The following is a 6000-nucleotide window of genomic DNA, read 5'->3' on the forward strand; positions in this document are numbered from 1 at the left end:
TATTTTTGTTTTTGAAGGATGTGAAACAGGTTGACCTATGCTTATATTTATTAGATAAATTGTATTACTGTATATCATTGCCATAAGTTAAGATAAAATTGACTGATATCAGTTCAATATGAAAAGCCACTGGCCAAGGTTTGTCAAAAAGTGCCTATATACAATTTCATATACATTGACAAAATACATCAATTTGTTACTAATGTTCTATGGTATACATGATTGAATGTTTCTTGAAAATTATTTATCTGTGACTGTTTTAAACAGATTGTAGGTAGTTTGACTTCATTACAAACTTTAGGCAGGACAAAGCCATGGAGTTTTGTTTTCATGAAGTAACTTTCCTTTTCCTGCCTCATGCTTTAGTGTAATCCACAAATACAATGGACAGGTTTTGTTATTGCGTGTAATCAATAGAAGAAGAAAAAAAATAGTCCAGGTTAAATACGTTTCAGCATCTGCTTTTATTTTGTTTAAATAGCACTAGAACATATATCTGTGGGTCAAAAATGACCCAGCATCTACTTTTAAGACATCATTTTTAGATTAAGCGGTCTTTTGGTCTGCAACTCCAGCTCCTATACTGAGGTTTAGATGACTAGTTCATAGCAAGGGCACAGTGGTAATAGCTCCTAAACAACTTCTTAGTGTGTTTTACCTGTCGAACCCCAGCCGAGCAGCTGATTCTTTAGCCACCTTCAAGAAACATCTAAAGACACTTCTCTTTTGCGAGCACTTAACCCAATGACCAATGCAACTCTTCTTTTTTCTTAAAATAAATAAATAAATTATATATACTGTATATATATATATATATATATATATATATATCTCACCACTCTTTCTCACCTTCTTCTACTTGTGTTTCTCTGAGCAATTTGCAACTTTGTATTACAGCACTTATCTTATTACTGCCTCCCAGGGAGGAATTGCTTCTGTTGTATTCCTCATTTGTAAGTGGCTTTGGAAATAAGCATCTGCTAAATTAATTAATGTTAATGTTTAAACTTGTGACTTTTCTTTCTTCAGTACCCCTTACCACTCTGCACAACAAACATAGCTACACTGAGAAATATAGAATATATATAAATAAATATATAAAGTTTCATACAGCAATATAGAGTACATAAGGTTGTCATTTTATTCTTCTCACCACAATTGTACAGAGCAGTTATCAGAGTTACCATAGACTTTGTCAGTTCAAACCAGTCTGGCTATTCTCTGTTGACCTCTCTCACAAACAAGGCGTTTCCATCTGCAGAACTGCTGCTCACTGGATGTTTTTTGTTTTTAGCACCATTCGGAATAAATTCTAGAGACTGTTGTATGTGAAAATCCCACGAGATCAGCAGTTACAGAAATACTCAAACCAGCCCATCTGGCACCAACAATCATGCCAGGGTCCAAATCACCGAGATCACATTTTTCCCCCAAACTGATGGTTGATATGAACATACACTGAAGCTCCTGACCCGTATCTGCTTAATTTATGCACTGCACTGCTGCCACATGATTGGCTGATTAGATAAATGTGTGGATGATTGTTGGTGTCAGTGAGCAGCAGTTCTGTGGACGGAAATGCCTTGTTGATGAGAGAGGTCAGCAGAGAATGGCCAGACTGGTTTGAACTGACAAAGTTTACGATAACTTAGATAACTACTTTGGTGAGAAGAATAGCATCTCAGAATGCTATTCTGAGATGCAGGTTGGCGCTAATTTGGTGGTACGAGGGGAACCTACACAATATTAGGCAGGTGGTTTTAATGTTGTGGCTGACCAGTGTATGTGTGTTTGTGTGAGTAGAGTTGTTGTGACATTTCATATTTTATCACCAAACATGGAAATTGCACATATTTTTGTTTTACAGTTTTTTTTTAGCTGTCTCTTAAAACTCCTTCTACATTTTCAAAGTGTCTGAAACTCTTCAGAATAAAAAAATAAATAAAAATAATTATATATATATATATATATATATATATATATATATATATATATATATATATATATATATATATCAACCATTTAAAATTTAAACTATTAATACAATTATTATTACATTTAAAATTTTCTTAAAAAAAAAAAAAAGTCGATTTATAAAGAATAAGCATCCAGATTTACCATGGGTAAATCTTCTTTGACGCACATTAAAGGAATGTTCTGGGTTAAATACAAGTTAAGCTCAATCGAAAGCATTTGTGGCATAATGTTGATTACTATAAAAAATAATTTTGACTCATGATGAGATTCCAGTGAGGCCCAAACAATGGAAGGGAATGGGGGCCAATTTTTTAACATTAAAATACTCACTTTTTCAAAAGTGTAACCAAATGACATAAAGGGTATGTGTATAAACATAATTTTAGTGTGATAAAATCACATATAAACATTTTCTGAAAAAAGACAATTTTACAACTTCATTACCATGATGATTTAATGTCAACAAACCCTAAAATGACTGTAAAAATGACAATTTAAACAACTTTATAGCTCAAATAATGCACAAGTTTTAACAGAAGAATTAATGCAAGTGCTTTATAAAATTATAAGCTTCACATTTCTGTATTTAAACCACTGATATATATATACCGTGGATCGCTGATGCAACATTAAACTGCCAGCAGGAGGTGAAGCCACTGGAAGTGTTCGAGCGGCCATCTTGGTATGCCCAAACTCTAATAGAGCATCAATGACTGACAGGCGAAAACACCCCAGTTTCACCGTCTCCGACCTGTGTATACGACAGTTGCAATTCTCCCTCTTGTGACAATAATGTTTAATTAGCTTGTTATGGATAATATTTGTTACGAGGGAGAAGATATATGCGGATCGCGATGTCAGAGCATTCACCTGCCCCAGTGTTCTGTCTATCAGTGCAGCACAACAATCACCAAAGGAAGCGGGAACACTGTCCACAAGTTGTAATGTATGTAGGAAAAGCTGTAATATCTGCTTGTTTAGTGTGACAACACGTCCTTACCCCCGAAAGGGACTTTAAAAAAGTCAGACCAGGATTTCTAAATTGCCTTAAATGCCCAGGATTTGCTTGTTTTCATAGTGATGTGCTCTCTGTAGTCAGTTTAATTCATTGTCCTCCAGTCAAACCCATATCAGTTTAATTTTAACCAGCTTTGCTTTGTGTGTCTCTCCCTCAATCTCAGTGCACCCGCTGTGTGTGATAAAAGGAGAGAGCGTGCTCTTATTCCAGTGACCGTGAGAACAAGGCACTTTTTGATTAAAACATAAAACAAGTAACTCTGAAGAAACACTTCAGTTATCACAATAAATAAGTCTGAAAATGTCTGTTTGTATCTTACCTCAGTTTCAGTTAACTTGTTTACATTCAGCTGATCTGTTCGCTGATGAAGTTTGTGAGAGGTGGATACTGTTTGATATATAGTAGATATACATAACTCACTCGGGCTTTCAAGAAAAAGGAAAAATTACAGACTTTAAATAAATCATTACATGTATATAGCATTTGCGTTGTAGGGATGTACATGCAGATTTCAAATATAAAATCAGTGATTGAATGACTAATGTTTACTCGCTGAACTTAGATGATTTTCTATAAAGTCATTAGGGACATCAGAATGTTTGGGCATAGCATTATGGCGGTGCAGATAAATATATATATATATATATATATATATATATATATATATATATATATATATATATATATATATCAGTGATTTAAACCTTCCAAAAATTGGCCACGTTCCCTTTTTTGTCCCCATTCACTTCCATTGTAAGGACCTCACTGTAACCTCGATTTTTGATTTTTTTTTTTTTAAAGAAAAGGAGGAATGAGTGGAAATAAATTTTTGTGGTAATCAACGTTATGCCACAAATGCTATCGATTTAGCTTAACAGCCTTAAAGGAATAGTTCACACAAAAATGAAAATTTGCTGAAAATGTACTCACCCTCAGGCCATCCAAGATATATCTGAGTTTCTTTCTTCATCAAAACAGAATTGAAGACTTTTAGGATTTCATTTCAGGCCTCCTCCTCTAAACAATGCAAGTGAATGTACTCCATTTTTTGACTGTCCAAAATGCATATCGACAAATAAAGTTTTTCTCTATGCAAAATATTGATTATATTTAGAAACAAAACAATACTTATATACTTTTTAACTACAAATGTTCGCTTCCGTACATCTCTGTGACGTGCGCTCATGAGGTCACGCGTCACGTGGAGGAGGAGTCAGGAAGTGCGTCATTGTTTACATTGTTTTTTTATTATTATTATTTGGAAATTTTATATTGTTTTGAAATTGTTTTGGACTGTTTTGGTTTGTGAACAGCACAAGTTTCTCTTGTAAACAATGACGCGCTTCCTGACTTCCTGACTTCCCGACTTCCCGGATTATTTTGATGCACCCTAAATATGCATTTTGGACCATCAAAAAATGGAGGACATTCACTTGCATTGTTTAGAGGAGGAGGCCTGAAATGAAATCCTAAAAGTCCTAAATTCTGTTTTGATGAAGAAAGAAACTCAGATATATCTTGGATGGCCTGAGGGTGAGTAAATTATCAGCAAATTTTCATTTTTGGGTGAACTATTCCTTTAACTTGTATTGAACCCGGAACATTCCTTTAAGCATTTTAGAGGGATGAAGTTACATATGCATTCTATGGTTAAAGTGGCAAAAGGTAAAACCTTATATTGCATTTAGCTACACTAGCATGATCAAAATTCAACACCATGTTAAGTTCAACAACTTGCTCATATGCCTTTGTAAAGTACATTGTATTTTCTTGTTCCAAAAGATAGAACAGTATCTAATCTGTTCTATCACTTTTTGTAACTAATCCCTGGTAAATGGCTATCGTTATTGATGAAATCCCAAATTATGTGCCCTCTGTGACTTCTCATTTTTTTCAAATTCTATTTGAAGCCTTGTAAAGCTGGAGCTATATATAAAAATAGTCCCATTAGGGCTAGGCACATACTCTGGATCCACTGTGCAAACACCCATTGGCACCAGAACCCTAAGAAACCACACTGCACACCCAGCCACCTGTGGTCTAGAGATTAGAAAGAGACACAACATTTTATTCTTCTTCCAAGCAATTTAGTATTTAATTAGCTGTAACTGAAAATTTGCCCAGTAAGTAGAGTGTACTTGTTTTTATGAAATGCAGAATTCATCTTTGCATGTATTATCAGATATCAGAGCTCTATTAGACACATTTAATATCATTATATGTGAAGCAGGACGAGCAGTGGATGAATGGCACAGAAATATTACTGTATACTCAAAATACTAAAACATTTTTTTAGATCATCCAATCTGATATTGTTCTAGTACGATTTCTCCACTTGTTTTAGTCCATTACTTGTACCATCCACAAGCACTCAGGTCATGCTATGTGTTAATATTTTGTAAACAATACAAGTTCTTTGTTGTTGCCCCTCCCCCTCTGTGAATGGCTGTGTATCTTACCTGTTTCTTGAAGTGTACCATCACCTTTACAGAACCCGCTGCTGAGGACTTCCTATAGTGTCTCTCTCAGATGTGCAACACTTACTTTCTTAATTGTCCTTTCATTACTTTACTCTTCTGTCTCTCTCTCTCTCTCTCTCTCTCTCTCTCTCTCTCTCTCTCTCTCTCTCTCTCTTTCCCTTTCTATCTCTCTTGCTTTCCTCAAAGCCAGACCAGCTGGCTTTGGACGGCTTTCTTCTTGCCCCTGTGAGGCCTGACTTCACACTCTCGTCTCTGGGTCTTTCTGCCGGAAGGGAGCTGGGCGACAGAAGTTTGAAGAGTAGGATCCCAGATGGACGCTGACATACTGGGCATGCGTGTACGTGACAGGGCTTGGCTCAGAGGAGTGGTGTACAGCCGCCACTGTCACTCACCAATACTGAGGGTGATGATTGTGTATTTGTATTGTGATATTATTATTAATAAAAATAGTTCTGATCGGAGAACAACATTCCCTGGTGGTTCACAAGAGATGAATGAGAGAAGGATGCAAAATCACATCTTGTT

General features: G+C 35.6%; 1 protein-coding gene across 1 annotated transcript in view; it reads right to left on the reverse strand.

The window, feature by feature from the left end:
- Window positions 1-5718, reverse strand: part of LOC127455959 (myocyte-specific enhancer factor 2A-like) — a 152965-nt gene extending 147247 nt beyond the window's left edge. The window contains exon 1 of the mRNA XM_051724179.1: window positions 5455-5718. The gene's annotated coding sequence lies outside the window, so the exon portion shown is untranslated. The remainder of the gene's footprint in view (window positions 1-5454) is intronic.
- Window positions 5719-6000: the final 282 nt, after the last annotated feature.

Source organism: Myxocyprinus asiaticus, chromosome 18 (genome assembly GCF_019703515.2).
Source record: "Myxocyprinus asiaticus isolate MX2 ecotype Aquarium Trade chromosome 18, UBuf_Myxa_2, whole genome shotgun sequence".
Taxonomy (NCBI): domain Eukaryota; kingdom Metazoa; phylum Chordata; class Actinopteri; order Cypriniformes; family Catostomidae; genus Myxocyprinus; species Myxocyprinus asiaticus.